At 45.5% G+C, this 26382-nt stretch overlaps 1 long non-coding RNA gene across 2 annotated transcripts in view; it reads left to right on the top strand.

Annotated features, from left to right (window-relative positions):
- LOC102160708 overlaps positions 1-26382 on the top strand; it is a 220514-nt gene that overhangs the window by 186814 nt on the left and 7318 nt on the right. For both annotated transcript variants that reach the window (XR_002342430.1, XR_002342431.1), the window contains one exon: positions 26218-26287. This is a non-coding gene — a long non-coding RNA (uncharacterized LOC102160708). The remainder of the gene's footprint in view (positions 1-26217; positions 26288-26382) is intronic.

Genomic DNA, 26382 nt, shown 5'->3' with positions numbered 1-26382 from the left:
GGCTTAGGGAGGTGAACCAGCTTGTCTAAAGTCATAGGGTAACTGCCAGAGTGGCGATGTGACCGAAGCTGCTTCCATCTGGATTCTCCTCCCTTAACCGCTGCTGTCACTGCCTCTTTGTGAAGCAAGGCTGGGAGGTGGCCAAGTCACTCAGGAAATTATTGCCAAGCGTGTTGGAACACATATCCCTGACAGCTACAATTTTGACAATTTTATGGACTCTTGTTACATGAAAGTTACTGGGTGTCAATGAAGGGTTCAAGTACGAACAAGACTTACCCTTGCTCTTAAGAAATTCCAGAGACAGAAAACCAGTGCACGGCACCAACAGTTCTTACCTGTTCATGAAGGTACATCCTTAAGGCAGTGGCTCCTGAGCATGGCTCTTGGTCAAAGTGTCTGAGGAATGGAGAATATTTGGTTTTTTTTTAATTTAAAAAAATTTTTTTAAAAAGGTAGATCTTCCAAGTAGATGTCCCAGATCAGCTGGGACAGAATCTCTGGGGTATCAGTTTCAGAAACGTTTCTTCTCCCTGTCCCTCCTTTCTACCTTTCTCTTTCCGCCTTTCCTCCTCCCAGGGGATTCTGAAGTCCCCATGAAGGTGAGTTTCCATACAGCACATTGGCAATCCCCACGGGTGCTCTTCAGACTCCCCATGATATCGTGGCTTTGGGATAGAGTCTCTCTAGCCGCTGGTCATGCATGGCTGCTTGGCCACTTCCTCTGGGGTCCGTGGTGCCGAGAGGCTAATCGTAATTCCAAAAGGTCTCCACTGAATTCTGAGAACTGTCCATCTTTCCCCTTTCTTCCTGGACTAATTCTTTGAAAAGTGCCCACTCGCCTCAAGCCACTGCCAAACTCACAGTGTCACATCCAGCATGGTAACCCTCTCGGACTCATTGGTGGCTCCTCCAAGCCATTTTGGGTCAAAAGTGTTGACCATAGGAGGGATCGTGGCAGAAATTTCATCTGTAGAAATGAACAGTTTGAGCTGTGCTCAAATTGAGGTTTGCTAAAACTCATTGGTCAACAGAGGGACCGACTTCTCTGGGTGGGGATGGGATATTGGAGTGTTGGGGACAAAATACGTAGGCACAGGGGTTCCTGCTGTGGCGTAGTGGGATTGGGAGGTGTCTCTGCTGTGTCAGGTCACAGGTTCGATCCCTAGCGTGGCACAGTGTGTTAGAGGATTCCACGTTGCTGCAGCTGTGGTGCAGGTTGCAACTGCAGTTCAGATCTGATCTCTGGCCTGGAAACTCCATATGCCCTGGGGGTAGCCAAAAAAAGCGAAACAAAAGAAGAAAAAAAAAATCTAAAAAAAAAAAAAATTACACAGGCACACTTTCTGTTCATGACTGTAGTGGATTTGAAAGTATATTCCTTTTCAATACTCAAATAATTCTGGGATGAGTAGCTTAGTAACCAATCAGTAGTATTGTCTAAGATAGTCCTACATGATGCAAGGCAGTGCATGAAAACACTGAATCTGCATTTCCTTAAAAAGTCTTAGATCCCCCATTTTTTCTTTTTCTTTTTTTTTTTTTCCTTCAGAAAAACTGTGCTCAAAGTTGAAAATTTCCTGTTATTTTACCGGCTTTGTGACTGTAGGACCTGCAGTGGGCTGAGTGGTACCCCTTGCTGCCCCAAACTCCCCAATACACCCACAGTTTAATCCCTGGAACCTCTGAATGAGACCTTACTGGAAAGAGAGTTTCTGTAGATGTAACTGAGTTAAGCTTATCTTGGAAGATCTGGGTGGTCCCTAAATTCTAATGACAAGTGTCCTTACAAGAATGTGGGAGATGTGACAGACACAAGAGCGGATGTGTCCATGGAGGCAGAGACAGGAGTGAAGCAGCCCCAAGCCATCTGGTGCTGGCAACCCCTAGCAGCTGGAAAAGGCAAGAAATGGCTTCTCCCCTAGAGCCTCTGGGGTGGTCCTGCTGACATGTTGATTTTGGACTTTTGGTTTCCAGAACTGGATAAAACAAATGTCCTATTTTTTGTGGTTTTAAGCCACCCCATTTGTGCTCTTTATTACAGCAACCCCAAGAAACTAATACAGGAACTAAACATATCAGAAAGGGTTGACTCTGACCAAAATAAGTAAATAAATTGGGAAAGCTTGGAGGGGCATAGGTTCCCAATAATAAGCAATAAATGGAAGATTGGGAGGGCAGCAGAGTCTCTCATGGGTGGGGTGGATGTCCCCTTGGGGGGCAGGCCCAGTATCTGTTGTGGATTTTTCCCTTCACGGCATCAGCATTGGAGCTGTGAGAACATTCGTGTGGTTTCTCAAATTGGAATGCAAGGGAGGCGATCCAACTTTGCCTCGATATTTAGATCTACAGTTAGGCCTGATTTCTGCTGATGCAGTGAAAAAAATCTCTGAGCAAACGTGCATCTGTCTTCAGTGGTGTGTCTGTGGGAGGATGGTTTTAGCTCAGGTTCAAGTGCGTGGGTCTATGCTCGGTGTAGTTGAATAGAACTTTGCTGAATGTCTGTTCTATTCCAGTCCCTGTCCTGAGCCTCAAGGCTACTGAGACGCATGAGACACTGTTTCCACCTTAAGAAACTCACCATCCAGTGATGGAAGTGAGAATTCAGGGCACGACTGGCATGTTTTAAGCACACGTGCATATGTGGTATGTGTGTAACTACACATGTGGTTTTGCAGGAGTGTGCGTTGTGCACACACGCGTGCACCCCTGCCTGCCTGTGTGTGAATGTCAGCACGCTTAGTGTGCAGATCCACGCGTATTTGCTTTTCTCCACACAAGTGTGTCTGTATCTGTGTGCAGTTTGCACCTGTGTTTTCTAAGACGAATGTGTTACCCTGTCTTTAGAAAGCTTTTGTCATCTTTGCACAAAGACTGACTGCTTCTCTTTTTCCCATCGTCAGAGCTGGTCCCGTTAATGCAGTAACTAATACCAGCCTCCTTTCAGCTAATGTTTCAGGCACTGAATGTCACAAGAAGCGGCTGTCTGGCTGATGGGCCGTCCACCGGCTAAGCCTCCTGGATAAGCCCATTCATTGCCCTTTTCTGGAGGGAGACCCTCCTTCACCTCCGGTGTTATCTGGAAGCCTGCAGATTCTCTACTTGGTCCCACCCTCTTGGCCATACCCCAGATAGGTGCAGATTATCTTTGATGATTTTGCACTAATCCCCAGTTAGGAATGGATGAGTCTCCTGCCCTTAAATCCAGAGGTCTTATGTCCTTTGAGGAACCAGCTCTGAGCCTGTACATTGTATTGTGGGTTGGAAGTGATGGGTACACTTTAAAACATCCAAGGCCAGCTGAGGCCCCGAAGCTCACTTGCAGGTCTTTGTAATAGCCAAGCCACTAGACACGTTGCTGTTCTACATGAGGAAACAAAAAGCTGGAGTTCCCACTGTGGCGCAGAATCTGACTACAGTGGCTCGGGTCGCTGCAGAGGCGCAGGTTCAATCCGTGGTCCGGTGCAGTAGGTTAAAAGATCCGGCATAGGTTGCAGCTGTGGCTCAGATTCAATCCCTGGCCTGGGAACTTCCATATGCTGCGGGTACAGCCATTAAAAAAAAAGGGAAGAAAAAGAGGTGTTCTCATTGTGGCTCAATGGGTGAAGGATCTCTGGCCTTGCTCAAGGGTTAAGGATCAGGCATTGCTGCAAATTGTGGTGTAGGTCGAAGAAATGGCACAGATCTGATGTCTGTGGTGTGGTGGTGTCCAGTGGCTGTGGCATAGGCTGGCAGCTGCAGCTCCGATTCAGCCCCTTGCCTGGGACCTTCCATATGCTGCAGGTGTGGCCCTAAAATAAAATAAAATAAAGTCTAGGGTTTAGTTTAGGTTCTGCTGCCCATTGCTGTGTGACCTTGAACCAGTCCTATCCCTCTCTGAGCTTTAGAGGAGGTTGGCTAAGTATTAGAAACACCTGAAAGGACTGGTTAAAAAGAAAACTACCTGGGCCTCATCCCAGAAGCACTGAATCAGACTGTCTAGAAACAAAAATACAGTCCAGGAACCTGTATTTTTAATATGCTTTCCACATGATTCTTTCATCCTCTGGAGCTTGGAAACAAACGGACAAGCCAGCCTCTGAAGTCCCTTTCATATACTCAGACTATAATTCTGGGAGAGAAAATATTGGCAGAGTACAGTGGGGATTTTCTCAAGGAAAAGAAATGAAAACCTTACATCTTTCAGGAAATGGAAAAAAATAAACTGTTTGAGGAAGAACTGCATCAGGCTGCAGGAGAGAGCCTAGGGCTGGGGTCTGACACAGAATGTGAAAGCCAGGCTGGCCGGGCTCCAGGACCAAGGACACTCCGCCCACCTCTCTGTATTGATTCATCTCCCCAGCCCCTGGATCAGGAGAGCAGTCTGTACCCCGAAGTGTTTTGCAACTGTAAATCAGAAGCCCTGCAGTTTAGTAAAGAGCTGTACTGTCCCCATTTTGTGCAGGACACAGGACTATCATTTTCCAACTGTTGGTTTGCAAACTGATTCACAGAGGTGAGCCAGTCCATCCACATCATTAAATGATATTAATAGTAATGATAAAGATTTAAGATGTGTTGAGCAGTTATCACACACCAGAAGCCATGCCTAGCCTCTTACAGGCATTAACCCCATCCCTGCAACAGCTCTTTGAGATAGGTGCTGTTGTTATCCACACTTCAGAGATATGCAAAGTGAGCCCAGAGAGGTTAAGTAACTTGCCCAAGGTAACATAGCACAGTGCCTCTTCTACCCTATAGGAGCCTATATGCAAATCAGGAAAAGGCACTCCCTTTTGAATTAGAGCAAGAGGCACTTTGAAGCAGATACAGCTTAACCGGTGTTCAGCTTGGCAAATGGTTAGCATCTTTACCATTTCTTCAGCATCCTTACTCACTTCTTAAGGAAGAAGTGGCCCCTTGGTCCAGATGGAGCTAACCACAAGCCATTTTGACCAATACAGGGCAACCTGGATTTCCACCCCCATTCACCTCCTCCTTTGTATGTATGTGTGCAGTGCACAACCTGCACAACTGTGCAGAGTGGACCCAATACCACTACTAAGTGGCAAGGCTGGAGTTTGACCCTAAGCTGTCTGACTCAAGAGCTTATGCTTTTGACCATAACAGATTTCAATTATTGGTAATGTGCAAAAATAGTACATACTTTTCTTTCTTTTTACAAAAGGGAGATACACGGGAGTCTTTTAGTGCACGAGGGGTGAGTGTGCCTGGAAGGGAGTGGGGATCAGATGGGGGCAGTCACCAGGTGGCTGACCACTCAGCAGTACACTGGCCACCAGAGAATTTTGGCCATTGTAGTTAGATTTTTTTTTTTCCTCAGTCAGGCATTTTTCAGTTATACCCACAATGGACTGCTGGTTTAAAATAGGATATAAAAGATGGTGAGGCCGCACTACACATCATTGGAATGCATGATAATTCTGCAAATGAGGCTCAGGATGGTCCTTACCCATTTCCATAGGCAGGGTCCATCTGATGCGAATTCTTATTTAGCACATCAGGTATTCCAAAATGAATGTTAAAAAGAGAAACTTATTAAGGACTCTCTATACTCAACAGAAAGACACAAACAATCCAATTAGAAAATGGGCAAAAGATATGAAGAGACATTTCATTAAAAAGGATATACAGATGGCAAAGAGGCACATGAAAAGATGCTTAACATCATTAGCTAGTAGGGAAACGCAAATTAAACCCATAATGAGATTTCACTACTCGCCTATTAGAATAACTAAAATAAAAAATAGTGACAACACCAAATGCCAGTGAGGATGTGGAGAAACCAGATAACTCATACATTGCTGGTGGGGATGGAAAGTAGGACAGCCACTCTGGAAAGCAGTTTGGCAGTTTCTTATAAAGTAAGTGTACATTTACCATACAACCCTATGATTTGCTTGTGGGCAGTTATTTCAGAAAAATGAGAATTTACGTCTGTACAAAAACTTGCATATGAATGTTTATAGAAGATTTATTTATATTAGCCCCAAACTGGAAACAACCCAAATATCCTTAAACAAACTATGTAACACCCAAAGGAATGAACTGTTGATACATGTGACAACTTGAACAGATCTCAAGAGAATTATACTGACTTTAAAAGCCAGTATCAAAAGGTTACATCCTGAAAGCCACTCTTGGTCATATACCCAGAAAAGATGAAAACTCTGATTCAAAATTCATGTTCAAAGCAGCACTATTTACAATAGCCAAGATATGGAAGCAGCCTAAATGTTCCTCAACAGATGAGTGGATAAAGAAGATTGTGTGTGTGTGTGTGCGTGTCACACACACACACACACAAACACACTGGAATATTACTCGACCAGAAAAATAAAATAAAATAATGTTGGTGTTCTCTTTGTGGTTCAGTGGTAATGAACCCAACTAGTATCCATGAGGACACGGGTTCGATTCCTGGCCCCGCTCAGTGGGTTAAGGATCTGGTGTTACCATGAGCTGTGGTGTAGGTCACAGACACAGTTCGGATCCTGTGTTGCTGTGGCTGTGGCATAGGCTGGCAGCTGTAGCTCTGATTTGACCCTAGCCTGGGAACCTCTATATGCCGTGTGTGGCCCTAAAAAGAAAAAAAAAAAAGAATAAAATCATTTGCAGCAATGTGGATGGACCTAGAAATAATCATTCTAAGTGAAGTAAATCAGAAAGAGAAAGACAAATACCACAGGACATCACTCACATGTGGAATCTAAAAAAATGATACAAATGAATTTATTTACAAAACAGAAATAGACTTACAGACATAGAAAACAAATTTACGATTATCAAAGGGGAAAGGGTGGGGAGGGGAGGTAAACAGCAAGGACCTACTGTAAAGTACAGGGAACTATATTCAATATCTTGTAATAACCTATAGTGGAAAAGAATCTGAAAAAGAATATACACACATATTCATATACACACACACACATAACTGAATTACTTTGCGGTACCCCTGATTCATTGTAAATCAACTATCCTTCTATTTAAAAATGGTTAAGTTGGTTGCACTTATATAACATTATTGAAATGAAAAATTATCAAGCTGGAGAACAGATACTCAAGTCTTAAGTCAGAAAAGAATGGGGTTCCACTCCAGCCTGCCCCTCTCAGCGCCCGGTGACCTTGGGGAAGTCACCGAGCCCCTCTAAGCCTTACTTTCTTCTTTGGCAAGAAGAGGTTGATCCTAGGGGGTGTCTCAGTAAGACCTCACACAAAGGGCACCAGGCTCACGGCTGAGCCCGCAGCACCTGCTCTGCAGAGGGGGCCTTCTCCCCTCCGCTCCTTTGCACTGGCTTTTCCCATTAAGGGTTCTTGTCCATTTCAGGCCCTCAGGGAGCACCTTGGACCTCCTGCTGTCCCCAGGGTGGACAAAGAAATGCAACTCTAAAACAAAGCTTCTGGGATTTAATAGAATTCATTTCTTGATCAGCATCCACTGGGTTTGGAGGACCAGACATACCCAATACTTTCCTTTGCCTGCTCTTCCTACGCCCCCGAGAGACTGATTTTTGTCCTTGAGGGAAAAGAATCCCTCTGCCACTTGAATGTTTAAAAATGGTGTTTGTCTATGCCACAGCTGCAGCAATGCCAGATCCTTAACGCACTGCTCCGGGCTGGGGGTCGGATCTGGGCCCCAGCAGCGAGCGACCCCAGTCACTGCAGACACAATGCCAGATCCCCAACTTGCTGCACTACAGCAGGAACTCTGTGATAAGTTCTTTAACTCTGTAATAACCCATGTGGGAAAAGACTCTGGCAAAGAATGGCTGTATGTATATGTATAACTGATTCTCGTTGCTGTACACCTGAAAGTAACATGACATTAAGTCAACTATACTCCAATAACATAAAAATAAATAAATATAAATAAAAATGATGGGGTTTTTTTTTGGAGTTATCATTGTGGCTCAGCAGTGTATGAACCCAACTAATATCCATAAGGATATGGGTTCGATCCCTGGCCTTGCTCAGTGGGTTAAGGATCCAGCACTGCCGTGAGCTGTGGTGTAGGTCGCAGATGCACCTCAGATCTGGGTTACTGTGGCTGTGGTGTAGGCCAGCAGCTGCAGCTCTGATTCGACCTCTAGCCTGGGAACTTCCATCGTGCCATGGGTGTGCGGCACCCCTCCCCCCAAAAAGATGTTTGTTGTCTTCTTTCCTTTTTTCCTTCCGTATCATTTCTTTCTCTCTGAGCTGGTTGGTGATATCCTCTCTTCCCCATCATCATCACCACCATCATCTTCCTCATCCTCTGCCTCTACGGAGTACATTTGTTAGGGAGTCACAGAGCATAATTCAATCCTCTTTCCAAAGGCACTTCCAAAATGTGGAGCATGACCGCCATGGGTTTGCTGGTGCATTTTTCATTTTCTCCCCTTGCATTCCCAAATGTTAACCTGGAGAGAATGAGTTACTGCTAGGAACAAAAAGAAGGGATTTGGAGGATGTGCCCTCTCCAGAGTCATGGCCAGAACTGTTGACTTGGCTTCTCCCCTGGGATGTCTGACGGGCGTCTCAAACCCGAGGAGCCCTGTCTCAACCTCCATGAACTTGCTCCACCATATCTTTCCCATCTTGGATGGTGACTCCATCTTTCCAGTTGTCTGGTCTCATCTTTGTAGTTTCCTTCACACCCCACATCCAGGCTATCAGCGAATCCTTTTGATGCTGCATTTAAAATGTATCTGGAATCCAAGCAATTTTTACTGCTTCCTCTGCTCCCACGGTCTTCTCACTCACCATGACCCCGCACCTGGATTCAAGGAAAGCCTCCCAAACCATCTCCTAGCTTCCTTCTCAGCTTCTCCCTTCATGGTCTCTTAACACAAGAACCAGAGGGAACCACTTAAAACACAAGTCACATCTTATCTTTCTTATCTTTCCTTTGCTTAAAACCTTGCAGCGTTGCCCCACTTCACTCAGGCTAAAAACCTAATTTCTTACAACCTCTGGTGTTGCATCATCTCTGTTTCTCACTCTCTGTCATTATAATAACTCTAATACCTAAAGCTGATAACTTGCTTAGTACATGTCGGGTGCTAAGGTTTTAGATGCATTACTCGTGCCATTTCTGTAGTAATCCTGTAAGGTAGGTACTATAGTGATCTTAATTTTACAGACAAGGCAGCTGAGTCACAGAGCAGTTAGGTGGCTTGCTAACAATCTGCCTCTTGGAAGTGAGGGGCCGGGATTCTCACCCATCCACGCTTCGGTTACCCTCTCTTTTTAGCATCACTAATGCATCCTGTCCTCAGCAATTACCACTGTGGTATAAAAGGAATAGGCTTCGAACCCCGTGTTTGCCGCTCAACTCATTGTGTGACCTTAAGCATGTCGCGATACCTTTCTGCATCGTAGTTTTTCACCCATAAAACAGGATTTATAATAGGATTGGTATTAGCACGATGATCCCTGAGAGGGTTGGAAACATGTGTCACACATCTGGGACTCCATTAATACAAGAATCTGTCTTGGCCCCGCATCTCCTTCCCTAAAGAAATGGTATATTCTCCCAAGAGACAAGATACTAAAAAGCACACCCTTCTGCTCCCAGCTGCCAGAATACACAGAGATTTTAAGACTCCTGGCAACACCAAGCACTCCATCGCTGCAAGAAGCTGGGGGGTCCTTCTCACACCTCTGACAGGACACCTGGGGCTTCCTGTCCATGTCCAGTAACTCACGTTTTCTGTGGGGCCTATCAGTTATGCATCCACGTGCTGCTATGAATTTTTCAGGCCTCCTAAGCACCAATAAAACATACATTCATTAGAAGTTTGCAATCAGATCATCCTTTCCTGCCACCAGTCATTTTTTCCAAAGCCGAGCATTAAAAGGTGTATGGTCCACAGCCGTAAATTATTTTACCCCCATCCTGCAGAGCAGGGGTGCACCGTCCTTCCTGCTCCCCCCACCTCCACCGCTGGGTCAGAACAGTTGGTTCAAAAGCCTTGGTCAGCTGTCGCTGAGTGACAGAGGCAACCAAATTCTATTGTGTTTCCTTTTTAGAAGAAATTAAAATTATTCATGAGGTGCTGCTCAGCTGAGCACTCGGATCCCCCTCCCGCGCCCCCCAAGCAGGGACAGATTTCCTGGCCAGCGTTTGCTGCTGAAGAATTTAACATTGGTTAAAAGCAAACGTCTCCTCCAGGGGGGGACATTCATACACTTAATGTTTGGGGAGCCTTGGCATGCCCTGCTGTGAGGCTGCCAAACAAATTCCATTAGGTCGGCGCTTTTGCTCATGATGGGATTAACAGGTGGCCCTGGTACATTGCACCTCTCTAGTCACTGGGATCAAGTGCAGGCAGGTGTGTACCCTGCCGATCTCCAAAGCCTGGACTGACCAGGACGTTCCATGGGGCCTTTGACAGCACGCGTGCACGCAGTCACCAAGTGCAGCAGAACTGGGCCACTGTTCTCACGCGTGCTGCCAAGTTGAGGGCTCGGGTACCTATAATAGTTCTCTCCCAATTAGCAGATGAGGCAGAGGGCTGGAAGGAGGCTGGTGCCGGGAGTGCTCTCAGAGCGCCCCCGACGCGAGGGCGGCTGACTCAAATATCCACAGGCACGCGATGAGAACCAGCACAGCGGGCTGAGTGAGGAACAGGGAGTGAGGAACTCTGGGCAGGGCAGCCAGGACATGCTGGGTATGACAATGGAGCTGGATTTTTGTCACAGGTCTGTCCAGCTCCAAAATTTTCAAAAACTCTTTCAGGTATGACCCCGACCCCAGTCACAAGATGAGCTTTGTCAACTGGCAAATGGTCATGGGTTTCCATTGAAAATCAGTCTGTGTTTCTAACTTTGAATGGATAGAGAAGTGGCGGTCCTCTCTGTTGTGGAAAAAAAAAAAAGGATTTCTGTGGCTGCAGGATTCTTCTCTTTTCCTCGTTCCTCTAAAGCCTTTCGCTCTGGGAATCCCAACAAAGGCAGTGCCATCACCTGCTATGTTCCACCCTAATGATGCTCTGCCTTTGGAATACTTGGCTTCTCCCCCGCTCCATACACAGACCTTGGCTTCAGTCCTCCCTTTCTTCCCTGAGCAGATGTTGGATCAAGCCTGCAAGGTCTCTTGCACATTTAAAAGTTACAGATCCAACCCAGAAAGCTCCGTAGCACTCTGAGCCCCCTCCTCCACTGAAGTGGGGTGTTTGGACAATCGTCCTGAGCCCTGCACTTTGGTTGAACATGACCTGTGTGAATTCTTTATCTGCTCACAAATCACGCAAGCTTCCTTGCCACGTGGTTCTCAGTTTTGGTTTCTGACATGCTGTCGTTCATCAACCCAGGCTGATGGGCATGGGTCTGGTTAAAAATCCTTTATAGAACAAATGCTTCTATAAATTGCCAGTGGCTGTGAAAATTGGTGCAATCCTTTAGGAAAAAAAGTTGGAGTACAAGTCAAGAATTCTTCAGATTGTTCCATGTCGTTTTACTCAGTGATTTGACTTCTGGGAATTTCTCCTAAAGGAGTCCTTCTTATATTCTTATTCCATTTATTGAGCATCTTTTCTGTGCCAAGCCAGAGTTTACATAAACTTCTCATTTCTATCTTCGACACAGCCACAGGGCAGATATGAATATTGTACCCATAGAAACACCAAGAAACAATAGTTCAGAGAGGTTGAGTCACTTGGCCAAGACCTTCAGCTGCTGGGCCAGAAAAGATCCTGGTTTCAGCCTGAAGCACTTTTCTTTAGACAAATTGCCCACACAATTGGCCATACTCCATAGCAATGCTATTTTGGAAGCTCCATTTAATAAATTAAAATGAATTTTATGGGCAGCTGAGTAATTATCTGACTTGAACCCAATTAAAAATTGAGTCTGTGCTGCCCAAGTTTAAGGGGTTCTTTTGATTAATGCTGGACAAATGGATTTCTCCTTTTAACCAGAACTCCAATGTCCAGATGGCCAGGCTGGCTTCTATACAGAGTGTCCACATGAGTTTCATGATGGACTCACATGTGCTGACATGACTACATGGCATGTATATGCACCAATCAGGGAAGAGACTCTTGACTCCTGCAAGCAGACCTTACATTCTCAGCAGCCAACGGGTTTAATTGGAATGTATTTCTTTTCAGAAGCTCAGTGAAGTTCAAAGAGCATGAGCTTTAGGATTTCTAGATCTGAGTTTGTAAACAGGCTCTGTCATTTAGCAGTTATGTGACACTGGGCAGGTCACTTCACCCACTCAGCTTCATTTCTTTCATCTGTAAGTGATGGAGTGAGTGGTTGGGGAAGCTAAGGCTGGATGTCATAGGATGCTCACAACCAGAGGAACAGAGCGTCATTTTCAGGACTGTGCAGGCAGTGTCAGTTCCCCAAATCCGCCAGCAGAACTGGTCACCATCATGCCCAACATCACTCAAAGCCTTCATGGTCCTCAGCACCAGCCCTGGTTTTTGGGTGAGCTATTAGCCTGGGAAATTGAAAGAAACTGCCATAGCAGCCACCATCCATTTCCAAAATGGATTTCACTTGTCCCCAATTTCTTGTTGCTTTATAGCTCCCATTCCACTTTGGAGGTGGCGTAATAGATTGTCAGAGCACTGAGACCTGTGAAAGTGGGTTTGTTTTTTCTTTCTTTTTTTTTTTTGCTTTTTAGGGCTGCACTTGCAGCATATGGAGGTTCCCAGGCTAGAGGTCGCACTGGAGCTACAGCTGCTGGCCTACGCCACAGCCACGGCAACACTGGATCCCAGCTGTGTCTGTGACCTAAAGCACAGCTCACGGCAACACTGGATCCTTAACCCACTGAGTGAGGCCAGGGATTGAACCTGCAACCTCATGGTTCCTAGTTATATTCATTTTCGCTGCACCACAGCAGGAACTCTGGTATTTGGCATTTTCATCTTTTTTCTTTTGGCTGCACCCACAGCATACAGAAGTTCCTGGGCCAGGGATTGAACCCATGCCACAACAATGACCCAAGCCTCAGCAGTGACAAAGCTGGATCCTTAACCCTCTAAGCCAAATCTGGCATTTTCATATTCCAAAGTGGGAGGTGAGCTCTGCCTCAAAAGGTAAGGAAACGCTCTAGGTGACAGAAGGAGCTTCAGATACTGGGTAGCCAAAGGGGACAACAGTCACTCACTACAAATGCAAATAATCAGCCCATCTGCTTCATTTCATTCATGCATTCACTCATTCATTCCACAAGTGTCTATAAAGAACCCATTATGTGCCAGGCTCTGCTAAGGCTGGGCTTCAGATAGGAAATAAAGATTTATTGTGAAAATTTGTATTATTGCTTGTAACAACGTTACTGATATGGATTTCCACTTTTTGAGTTCATGCTCTGTGCCAGGCAGGGTGCTGGTCACTTAATGCCCTTTTGTCTCACTCTTTTTTTTTTTTTTGTCTTTTTGCTATTTCTTGGGCTGCTCCCGTGGCATATGGAGGTTTCCAGGCTAGGGGTCCAATCGGAGCTGTAGCCACCGGCCTACGCCAGAGCCACAGCAACGCGGGATCTGAGCCACGTCTGCAACCTACACCACAGCTCACGGCAATGCGGGATCCTTAACCCACTGAGCGAGGGCAAGGACCGAACCCACAACCTCATGGTTCCTAGTCAGATTTGTTAACCACTGCGCCACGACAGGAACTCCTTGTCTCACTCTTCAAGTTAATGAGCTATCATCTCCAAAAGATCAGGTGCTACTTCTTGTGCAATGATATCCCAAAACAGGTGCCCAACACAAGTGAATTCTCTCTCTCTCCTCAGCCCAACAATTTCAAACTCTGATCCTGAGAGATGAGGTTTTCTGGCTTTTCTTTCAGACATCAATAAGCTTACAAATCCAAACACGGAAACCTGGCGATTTTGTCAAAATGCACGATGTCAGCTGCTGCAGCTCAATCCTGGAACGACAGCTGCCAAGCAGATGACAAATGGAATGAAGGGATTTGGGGCAATTGACATGCTGCTTGAAAAGGCTTGCTGTCTGCAGCCTCGGGTTGTCTGTCGCCAGACCCCTCCCTGGGCTGAGTTAAAATGTTATAATTAAAGGCTCATTTGTATTTGGGAAGCAGTAGAGTGAGCTGGCTTTCAGAGCCGCCACATTGGTCATCCCAGTCTGTTGCTGTCCTGGGACCTGGGTTCTGAGCATGGTTCGCCCTAAATCTTTAACTCCCTGCGACTCAGGTAACTCAATTGTACAACTGTCCCCAAAACAATCCTGGGATTGATAAGAGACGTAGACAGTGCCAGCATAATGCCCAACTTATGATACTGTTGGTGATAGGGAATTTTTTTTTAATGGCTCCACCCTGCAGCATATAGAAGTTCCCTGGCCAGGGACTGAATCTGAGCTGCAGCTGTGACCTATGCCATAAGACATGGCAGTGTGAGATCCTTTAACCCATGGAGCTGGGCGGGGAATTGAACCCAAGCCTCCACACCCACCCGAGCCACTGCAATCAGATTCTTAACCCCCTGCGCCACTGCGGGAACTCCACCATTATTGTTATTGTTATTATTACTGTTTCCCCAGCTTTACCACTTAATGCATTTCAGTTCCGTCACTTGGCCCTCCTGTGCCTGGTTCCTCATCGCTGAGCTCCATTTCCAGCCCATCTCACAGGAACATGATAAGGATGAGGGGAGAAAGCAGAGAGTTCCCTTGTGGCACAGCAGGTGAAGGATCTGGCATTGTCATTGTGGTGGCTCAGGTCGCTGCTGTGGCGTGGGTTCTCTTCCTGGCCTGGGAACTTGGGAGAAAGAGAGAGAGAGAAGGCAGATATGCCAACATTTTAAAAATCCCCTTATGAGGATGGAGCTACTTCTTTGCTTGATGAGAAAGGAAGGGAAATGCCATCTTGTACCATGTGTTCACTTGAACTGCTGTCTTTCTTGGTTTGTTGATTTCTGCTACGGGGTGAGCTAAGTAAGCATTTCCCTTCTGCCTTCTGGCTCTGGTGTCACACACAAAACAGCAGTGCCTATCCCGAGATTATGCTCATATTTACTAAAAGGGCTTCATTTAGTGCCTCTCATTTTAATCACTGGATTTCCCTTTCAAATAACAAAAATGCTATTTCAGGAGTTCCTGTCATGGCTCTGTGGTGATGTACCCAACTAGTATCCATGAGGATGTGGGTTCAATCCCTGGCTTTGCTCAATGCATTAAGGATTGCCATGAGCTGTGGTGTAGGTCACAGATGCATCTCGGATTCCGCGTTGCTGTGGCTGTAGTATAGACCAGCAGCTGCAGCTCTAATTTGACCCATAGCCTGGGAACTTCCACATGTGATAAGCGCAGCCCTAAAATGAAAAAAGCAAAAAAAAAAACAAAAAAACAAAAAAAGATATTTCAAATGAAAACAAAAGTAAAAATTCAAAACAAAAACAGCTCACTTGTTTTCTGAGCTCCTTGCTCACCTCTAAAACAAGGCTCCCTGCCCACCTCAGGGCTGCTGTGAAGACCAGGTTGGGGAACGCATGAGAAAGTTCCATGAATTACCGTGTTTTCCTGATGACAGACGGGAGTGGGCAGGGTAGAAGGTCAAGCTCCCAGACCTGGATTCAGAGCTTCCCTTGTTTCCTCCCCGGCTGTGTGACCTCAGGCAGGTTACAGAGGCGACCTGGGCCTCATGGCAGGGGCATCTGATTGGTCCAGCCTCAGTGCTTTCCACGCTCTGTCGAGTATTGGAAAACACCTGGGGATCTTGCACCAAATGCAGATTCTGGTTCGGGAGGTCTGGGTGGGGCCTGAGATGCTGCATTTCTAACAAGCTCCCGAGTGACGCTGATGTTGTGTGTCTGAGAACCCCATACTGAGTAGTGTGGAGCCAGGGGTGGTGGGTTCAAACCCTGGGCCATCAGAGAGTGTCTGGTTTTGGGGAGCAGGTTGACAAACTAACAGGCTGACGTGCGGATCAAAGGACCCCATGACTTTAAAGCCCTGAATCCATAAATCTTGGCTCATCAAAGTGCTCCTGAAATGAGCTGTCATTCATGGAGCCGCTCCTATGAGAATAGGTAGGAAGTAGCTGTCTACGCGTCAGTCAATGTGCTGAGTTTGTCAACACACCAGCATCTCACTTACATGTTAAACCATCTCTGTGATGTGGGAACAATGATAGTTCTTATTTTGCAGATGGAAAACTGAGGCTCAGCGAGGTTAAATGCACTGAATTCTTATCAACCTAATAGTTCTTCTGAAGGACATACTAAGGATGGCCCCTTCCATGCCTTTCTCATCCTCCGCTTAAAAAGGCCACCAAGCATCTGAGAAAGTCCAGTCTGTCCCGAGCCCCTGTGACTGCCGCATGGAACCAGATGTGTTGGCACCAGTTGTATTCAGCCTCCTTTTTATTCCTTCCTGCAGCTGCAGTTTATTGAGCACCTGCTATGTGCAAAGGACTGTGGATACAGTTGCGGGGGGGACATTTCCTCTCTCTTCATGGAGCATATAGTCTAGGGGGAGATGCAGACATGAATCAAAGTAATTCCATGGATAGACAGGATTCTAATCTATTGAAGGGGGAGCTATGAAAAAAAAGAAAAAAGAAAAGATTTGGGAGCTAAAGAAATGGGGAATTTGATCAAGAGACTCTGCCACATCTGTTTGAATGTGGCCCTGGAGTGATAGGAAAAGGTGAGTAGGAGTTAGCGAGTTAAAGTGGAAGGGTGACGGGCAGGCCAGACCAAGAGATTAGCTTGTGCAAAGGCCCTGTGGGGAGGGGAGCGAAAGAAGGCATGTGTGGTGTGGCCAGGGGAGGTGTCCGAGGGCCTTAGGATTCTGAGGTTTGTCTTAAGAGCCATGGGCAGCCATTGCCTGTTTTAAGCAAAAGAAGAGTGAAAAGATAGGGCATGGATTTTGACGTTGCTCAAAGGGATTAATCAGACAGATGTGGGAGGAGGAACTCGAGCAGAAATAGAAAGAGGAATGAAGAAGCTATTGCTGGAGTCCAGGCAAGAAAAGATGGGGAGAAGCCTGGTGTGACCCAGGTGTAGAATGTGTGTAGCAAGTAAATAAAAGTGAGTTTCCGTCGTGACGCAGTGGAAACGAATCCGACTAGGAACTGTGAGGTTTCAGGTTTGATCCCTGGTCCCGCTCAGTGGGGTAAGGAGCCGGTGTTGCCGTGACCTGTGCTGTAGGTTGCAGATGCGGCTCGGATCCCGAGTTGCTGTGGCTGTGGCATAGGCCGGCAGCTATAGCTCGCATTAGACCCCTAACCTGGGACCCTCCCTGTGCCGCGGGTGTGGCTCTAAAAAGACAAAAGACAAAAAAAAAAAAAAAAAAAAGTGATGGGGCTTGGTCTTGGGGTCACTCCTAGAAACACAGTAACAAAGTTGGGGGGCTTCCTGAGTATCCCCCAGTACGAGGGCCCTGGTGACCCTAGTGATTGTCTTTCTCTGTATCTTCCATTTACACTGGGGCCAGCGGTCCCCAAGAAGGACTTGAAGGTCACACAGCTACATGGGCACAGGCAGAGCCAGTTTTGAGATTCTAGTGAAGTGTGCGACGATGTCTGAGCTGAAATTAGTTCTCCCTCAAATGAGGCTGTTAGAATCCCTATTCTCAGGGTTCCGGGTAATTCACTGGCCCTCCTAAGTGGGACCACTCAGATCCTTCTCGGCCCTGCCAGCATCTCAGCTGTGGTCTTGTGCTAGAACCGCAAGTGGAAGCTTGATGTTGTGGAAAGACTTCCAATCAGGAAAACCTGGGTTCAAACCCAGCAGTGCTTGTAAGCATCTTCTCTGGAGAAGCACTTGTCTATGTGAAAAGAAGAATGTGCAGAGTTCCTGTCTTGGCTCAGTGGTTAACGAGCCTGACTAGCATCTATGAGGACACAGGTTCAAACCCTGGCCTCGCTCAGTGGGTTAAGGATCCGGCGTTGCCGTGAGCTGTGGTGGAGGTCGCAGACACGGCTCAGATCCTGTGTTGCTGTGGCTGTGGCGCAGGCTGGCAGCTGCAGCTCCAATTTGACTCCAGCCTGGGAACTTCCATATGCTTCAGGTGCGGCCCTAAAAAGACAAAAAGCAAAGAAAGAAGGTTATGCACAGGAATCTTCACTGCAACACTGCTCTTTGTAATAAAAAAAAAATCTAAATCAACCTGAAAGTTCATCAAGAAAGAATAAACAGAACATGGTATATTTATATAACAGTCATCAAAAGGAATGAATTTACATCAGCTGGAGAGGTAAATCTCAGACACTGTGGAGGAAGAATGTGAATTGCTTAAGAATATATTCAGTATGATACCATTCGTGTCAAAAAAAATCAGAGGATTCCATATATTTTAGGGACACATTTATGTGCATGTTAAATAATAAGAGGTCTGGAAAGGCTGATGTTCTGAACGCTGTCTGGAGGTGGGAACCAAAGGGATTTTTATTTGCACTGTTTTAACTTTCTAAAAGGGGAATGCATTCATCTATTAGAAGAAGAAAAACTGGCTGTATGAGCTCAAATACAATTTTCTGAGTCCCAGTCTTGTCACTTTGTAATTCTACAGACGGTTACTGTGTTGTCTGTGTAAGGACAGGAGCCCCTCCCTCAGAGGTGGCCTGGACAGAAAATGCATTATTGACCAGACAGCACAGATAAGCCAGGTACTGGGGACCCTTAAGAAGGGGCACCCCCCAGCCCGGGGTGCTGGGAAGGCTCCCCTGGAGATGGACTGAACTGTGATTTGAAAGGCAAGTGTTAGCCAGTTTCAGGATGGGGGGAACCCATGATGCAAGCAGGGAGAACAGCATGTGCTCTGTTTCAGGCTGATTAATTACTATTTCATGTGTAATGGAAAACAAATGCTGCTATTATTGTAAATTTGTAATTTTATGGCCGCATATGCAGCTTATGGAAGTTCCCAGGCTAGGGAATATCAAATTGGAGCTACGGTTGCCAGCCTACGCCACAGCCACAGCAACGCCAGGTCTGAGCCAGGTCTGCTACAGCTTATAGCAACACCAGATCCTTAACCCACTGAGTGAGGCCATTGATTGAACCCACATCGTCACGGTTCTTAACCTGCTGAGCCACAACAGGAACTCCTGTTTTATTGTTTTTTAAATGCCGGCACCACAGATACAATGGGAATTTTTTTTTTTTAATCTAAGTATTTCTCACACAAACTTTTTTTTAATTGTTATTTCCCCAATACAATTTGTTTTCTACTGTACAGCATGGTGACCCAGTTACACATACATGTATACATTCTTTTTCTCTCATTATCATGCTCCGTCATAAGTGACTAGACCTGGGGAGTTCCCGTAGTGGCGCAGTGGTTAACGAATCCGACTAGGAACCATGAGGTTGCGGGTTCGGTCCCTGCCCTTGCTCAGTGGGTTCACGATCCGGCGTTGCCGTGAGCTGTGGTGTAGGTTGCAGACGCGGCTCGGATCCTGCGTTGCTGTGCCTCTGGCGTAGGCCGGTGGCTACAGCTCCGATTCGACCCCTAGCCTGGGAACCTCCATATGCCGCGGGAGCGGCCCAAGAAATAGCAACAACAACAACAACAAAAAAGACAAAAAAAAAAAAAAAAAAAAAAAAAAAGTGACTAGACCTAGTTCTCAGTGCTACACAGCAGGATCTCATTGCTAATCCATCCCAAAAGCAATAGTTTGCATCTGCAGTGGGAATTCTATTTAGCACATCAGGCTGTTCTGAGGAAAGCATCCAGCATATAGTAGGTGCATAATAGGTGTTAATTCCCATCTCACCTGGTGCCTCGTGTAACCCACCATCATGGGCTGGATAATGGTGCCCAAAGATTATCAGGCACAGGAGAGGTTCTTGGGATTTTTTCCCAGGCAAAACCATCCTCTGAGGCTGAACTTGGATGGAGAGGCAGAGGCTTCCCCAAGGGGAAGACAAAAATGTAAGGAATTCAGCTTCATGGAGCAAATATGAGGCATAAGACACAGATGGGCTAGAACAAGTCATGACAAAGAAATGCTTGTGAATGAATGTGGAATTTTCAGCGCCTGGGTGTAAGGCACGGAATGAAGATTATCTGACTGTTAGATGATCACGTTGTTATTACTCTTAGGGAGCCTGTCTTACCAATGAGGGGTCTTAGGCTTAGTGAGTCTGCCCCAGGTCACAGAGCTAGAAGGGGCAGAGCCAAGACTTATACCCCAGGTCTCTGGGATTTCAATTCACTTTCTCGAAGTCGGCTGAAGACCAGGGAAGGTGTTCCAGGTGTGCCTGCCTGAGGGTGATATTTCTTACCTCTTTTCACCCTTTATTTATTTTAAATTTTCATTGTTTTAAAAAAGTTTTTAATTATAGTTGATTTACAATGTTGTGTCAATTTCTGCTGTATAGCAAAGTGACCCCGTCATATATACACACATATATATACATATATGCATTCTTTTTCTCTTATTATCTTCTATCTTGTTCCCTCACAAGTGATTGGATATAGTTCCCTGTGCTACACAGCAGAACCTCATGGCTTATCCATTCTAAGGGTAATGGTTTGTCTTGACACTTCATATCTCGCAGACCTGCTTGCTACCCAGAAGTCTGACTCTGCTAATATTTTCCAGTGAGGTTTTTTTGGGTTTTTTTTGTTTGTTTTTCGTCTTTTGTTTTTAGGTAGACACATGCTGACCCAGAGGTGGTCTAGTTATTTCTGGAAGTTCATTTGGGCTAACTCTTTAGACTTGAGCCAAGGAGGATTGAGCGCACGCGCGTGTGTGTGTGTGTGTGTGTGTGTGTGTGTGTGTACCTGCTCTGCTCATTTGGTCTTATCAGCTCCCTGATCTGGGGCTGCACTGAACTACCATCTTTTGGGAAAGAACATTGCCACTTGGTGTCAAGCTGATTAATTCCTGTTTCAACTAAAATGAAACACAAGCCACATTTCTGTCCCAACCTTGTTACCTTCCTATTTTATGTGATTTTTTTTTTCTTCTCTATCTAGCTTCAGATTCTGAATAGCTTGTGAAATCTTCCAAGAATTCTATAGGACTTTCTTAGGTGACTTTTTTCCTGAGAAAATGGGGAAATTACATCACTGTGGCTTCTCACAGATACTTGGAGGTTGTACATAGCTCCTCAAATAATGGGCCATTTAAAAGGGAATCTGATGTTATCACAATTTACTAAATCTTCACTCTAAATCTGGCCACTCCTCATGTATTTCATGGAAAAGATTATTATAGCTAACACAGAACTGTGTCACTTGTAGGTCAAAACATGCCTAAATGATACAGATGCTTTGACTTAAAATATCTACTCTGTGGATTCGGACCAAAGGGCTCAGGGAAGCCCAGCAGCATCTTTTGGTGCAGGCAGAATTTCCCGGGCACAAGGGCCAGCAAGTGCTCAGATGCCCATGCACTTGGTATTCCTCAGAGGAATGTACCTGGACTCAGCATCACGGGTCCAAAGAAAATGCCTCTTCACCCCTGCTTTCTGATTTTATAGTGAGAGGATGTGAGTGAGAGATTTGGGCTCCATTGGTCTCTTCCTTGGTTTTTCTGCAAGCACGAAGGAGACAAGAGGCAGAAGCAAGATGTGATAGTAAGAGTTTATAGCATCGCTTATCCAGGTGAGAGGGGCTGGGACCCACAGAGGCCCGGGTTCCGGGAAGGTCCTTACAAGGGAAGGTGCAAAGGCAAATAGAATCCAAACACTCACATGCCATCAAGGGGTTAACCTTTTTTTTTTTTCTATTTTAAAAAAAAATTCAAGTCCACTTGCCACATCCCCAAAAAAGCCCGCATCTCCACCAGCTGAGTGTGAATCACCCCCCCACACTCAGAGTACAATTTAGTGTTATGTTCTTAATATCAGCAGTAGTAACACTCCAGCACCAAAAAAGCCCAAGTAATTATATGTCTGTTTTCTCCGCTGTTATTATTTGCATGGAACAAAAGCACCTGCCATGTTAATTGTGCCCTTTTTATAAGCATCTTCTCCAGCCAGCCAACCCAAAATGCATTTTGGGGGAGGGGTTACGTGTTGGAGGGAAAGGATTCGTCTCTACAACAGATTTTCAGATTTTTCCTTGAGTCCTCTGATGCCCTCGTTCACATAAGGCTGCCAAACCTCCACCCAGACCGTCAGGGAAGATGATTGGCTGAAACTAAAATAAACAAATAAATAAGATAGGGAGTTCCTGCTGTGGTTAAGAATCTGACTGCAGCAGCTCAGGTCATTTCAGGGATGTGGGTTCTATCTTTGGCCCAGTGGTGTTAAAGGATCTGGTGTTGCTACAGCTGTGGCTCAGATTCAGTCCCTGGCCTGGGAACTTCCATATGCTGTGGCTGCACAGGAAAAAAAAAAAAAGATAAAAATAAGATAAAATACAGAATCCTTGGAGAAGGAGAATCAAGAAGTCAACCAGCATGACATTGAGGATGAGATTTCCTGGAGAAAAAGAGAAAAAAAAAAAAAAGTGCGCAACACAGCTGTATCACCTAGGAATTGTGAGTCCTTAACAGTTTTTTTTTTTTTTCTACTTATGTATAGAGGCATAACATACAGTAACAGCCACACACCATAAGTGAACAGTTCAATTAATTTTGGGGAAATTTTTAAATGTCATTTTATGTATGTACATTATAAGATACATCTATCTATATACATACACACATATACCTTAAATTTGCCATTTTAACAATTTTTAAGTGTTATTTTATTTTAACATCAGTGACATTAAAATTACAATTGTAGGAGTTCCCGTTGTGGTGCAGTGGAAACAAATCTGACTAGGAACCGCGAGGTTGTGGGTTCAATCCCTGGCCTCGCTCAGTGGGCTAAGGATCCAATGTTGCCGTGAGCTCTGGTATAGGCTGCAGACGCAGCGCGCATCTGGCATTGCTGTGGCTGTGGTGTAGGCTGGCAGCTACAGCTCCAATTAGACCCCTAGCCTGGGAACCTCCATGTGCTGCGGGTGTGGCCCTAAAAAGGACAAAAGCAAAAAAAAAAAAAAAAAAAAAAAAAAAATTTGTAATGTTCAACCATTGCCACTACATTTTTCCCCCCAATTTTCATCATCTCAAACGGAAACCCTGAAATATTATACTTGGTGAATTTTTGCAGAGTATACAATGTGTAGCCCACATCCAGATTGGGATATAAAACATTTCCAGCTTCTGACTGGCTGCCTCATGCTCCTCCCTGGTTAATGCCTTCCCAGAGGTAACACTGCTCTGATCTCTACTGCTGTGGATTAATTTTGCTGGAAAGTTAGTGTAAGTGGAACCAAACAGTGCATACTCTTTTGTCTCTGGTCTTTCGCTCAACAATGCCCGTGAGAGTCAGCCAAATCAACAGTTTGGTTTTCGGGGTTTTTTAATTATTATTACTATTATTGCTAGGTGGTATTCCATGCTAGGAACACACCACAATTTATTTTTCTTCTCCATCCATCCACTTTCCCACCAATGAACATTTGGGTTGTTTCCAGTTTGGGGCTATTAGAAATTAAGCCTTGGAGTTCCCTCGTGGCTCAGGGGGTTAAAGATCTGGTGGTGTCTGTGCTGTGGCTTGGGTCACTGCTGTGGTGTGGGTTCGATCCCTGGCCTGAGAACTTCTGCATGCTGTGGGTATGGCCAAAATAAATAAATATAATATACCTTGATGAAATTTCTCAAAACTCAATTAGCGCATGCTACTTTTCTAAGACAAACAGAGTCTGACTTTAAAAAGGTGGCAACGTCAGGAAATACGTCTGCTTGGGCATCACTGAGGGAGTTCTGGAGAGGTTATTCTGTGGTGCAGTTTTAAGTGTGCTTTTCGATTGGTTTCATTTTTCAAAGAACTCACTCATCAGAGAAGACTTGGGATCACTCGTGTGCTATTGGGAAAGGTTCTAGAAGTAGATGGAAGGACGGACTTCTCATTGTAGCTCAGCAGAAACAAATCTGACTAGTATCCATGAAGACGCAGGTTCAATCCCTGGCCTCACTCAGTTGGTTAAGGATCTGGCATTGCCATGAGCTGTGGTGGTAGGTCCCAGATGTGGCTTGGATCTGGCATTGCTGTGGCTGTGGTGTAGGCCAGCGGCTACAGCTCCGATTTAGCCTCTAGCCTGGGAACCTCCATATGCTTCAGGTATAGCCCTAAAAAGACAAAAAAATTAAAAAAAAAAGAGAAGAAGACGGAAGGTGGGGTCTGATTATTTGAGACATGCATCCACAAGTATGGATATGTGTGTTCGTGTTTGCATATAAGCATCTTCTCAGCATCTTCCTGAGATTGCTGGTAGCACATCAGCAACAATAATAAGAGTAACAGTAGTCAGCACATCCACAACAATAATAGTGATAATAAATCATCATTGCTGTTATTTACTGATGTTCAGAGAGGTTATAGGACTCACTGTTATTTACTGATGTTCAGAGCTAAAGGTGTGAACTCAGATCCATCTGACTCTTACTTGCTGACATCCTACTGCCTCTTTCCCATGCTTTACCTGCAGCATCTCTAATGCTCATGATTCTGCAAGGTGGGTGCTATTCAGGTCCATTTTAAGGATGAAGAAATAAGGGCATTTGCTCAAAGTTCTATGGTTGGTTAGTTGACAGGGCTAGGATTCAAACCCAGGCAGTATGACTCCCAGTTCTATGATTGCTATTATTATTTTTATGATTTCAGGTCACTGTCAAGCTCTGGTACAACAAAAGCTGGCTTCGCACTATCTTTGAGGGACAGATCCATCCACAGAAAGTTCCCCCTTGCACGGAGCTGAAATTGGCCTCTTTGCAACTTCACCCAGTTGCTTCCAGTCCACAGCCCAGCATTTAGCACTTAATTACATCTTGTCTTCTCTTATGCACTCATTGTCTCTTGTGGTTCCTCCCTTCTCCTGGCTCATTTGCCAACTCCTTGAGGGCAGAGACCAAGTCTTGTAGTCTGAACACCTTGCCGAGTTGCGGAATAAGAGCTTATTAAATAAATACTTGTTGATTGAAAGTTCCTGCCAGGATTCCGCCCCCCGCCCCGGTGGGGGGAGGCTCAAACCAGGTGTGTGGAAGACAGTGTGGGAAAGTCATGAGGGATTTGCAATTTAAATATGCATACAGTTCGTGTGTGATTTGCATACTCCTGCAACAGACTGTGCCCAGTCAACAATCAGCATTTGTATGTTTAAAATGATATCGCTCCCCTGAAGGCTTTCATTTCTTCATCTCTCTTTTCTTTCCTGCTTCAACACTGTGTATGTATCAAATCAGGATGTGGAGAGTTTATACTCTGTGGGTAAACTGAGTAGAACCTAGGTTGCATCTAGAGGGTCAGGGTAAGGTTGCCTGGTTGAGACTTTGGTTTTTTCCCAGGTAATTGTTGCCTGGGTTTGCCGGTGCCCTCAGACACAATTACTCACTCCTACATGACTTTGTTCGAGCCACCTGCAGTGCCATCACCACTGTGTACCTTAACCATCCGTTCATCAGCCTTCTTTCAGTGGCAAATGATGGGAGCCCTACTCAGTGCAGTTTAAGGAAAGGAAGGGAGTTTGATTTCATCAGCTTCTGTAACTGAACAGTCTAGGGACTTCAGACATGGCTGGGTGTAGAGACTGAAATGATGTCACTGGAATCTCTCCTCCCTGGAGTTCCCTGGTGGCTCAGCAGGTTAAGGATCCAGCGTTGTCACTGCTGTGGTGTGGGTTCCATCCCTGGCCCAGGAATTTCCACATGTTGTGAGCTGGGCAAAAAAACAAAAACAAAAACCCTCTCGGGAGTTCCCATTGTGGCTCAGTGGAATCGAATCTGACTAGCATCCATGAGGACTCAGGTTCGATCCCTGGCCTCACTCAGGGGGTTAAGGATCTGGCATTGCTGTGAGCTGTGGTGTAGGTCACAGATGCAGCTCGGATCTGGTATTGCTGTGGCTGTGGTGTAGGCTGGCGGCTACAGCTCCCATTTCACCGGTAGCCTGAGAACCTCCATATGTGCAGGTGCAGCCCTAAAAAGCAAAAAAAGAAAAAAAAAATCCGTCTCATCACAGACTCATGGTTGCCAAGGGGGAGGGGGAGGGAGTGGAATGGATTGGGAGTTTGGGATTAGTAGATGCAAATTATTGCATTTAGAATGGATAAGCAATGTGGTCCTGCTGTACAGCACAGGGAACTGTGCCCAGTCGCTTGTGATAGAACATGACGGAAGATAATATGAAGAAAGTAATGTACACATATGTATGACTGGGTCACTTTGCTGTATAGCAGAAATTGACACAAGGGAAATCAACTATACTTTAATAAATTTTTTTTTAATATCTCCTTCCTTTTCCCCACTCAGATTACCGTTCCAGTGCAAAGGGCTGCCCTCACAACAGATGAAGTCAAAATCTCAAGACTACGTCTCATTGGTATGACACAAGTCACATGTCTGTTCCCAAACCTCTCACAGTGCTTGGGAGAAAAATATGCTGATTAGCGAGGTCTTAGGGGAATCTTTCTCCAC

Source organism: Sus scrofa, chromosome 3 (genome assembly GCF_000003025.6).
Source record: "Sus scrofa isolate TJ Tabasco breed Duroc chromosome 3, Sscrofa11.1, whole genome shotgun sequence".
NCBI classification, from domain to species: Eukaryota; Metazoa; Chordata; class Mammalia; order Artiodactyla; family Suidae; genus Sus; species Sus scrofa.
Note: the sequence above shows the minus strand (reverse complement) of the source record. Positions and strands in the feature narration are given on the sequence as shown.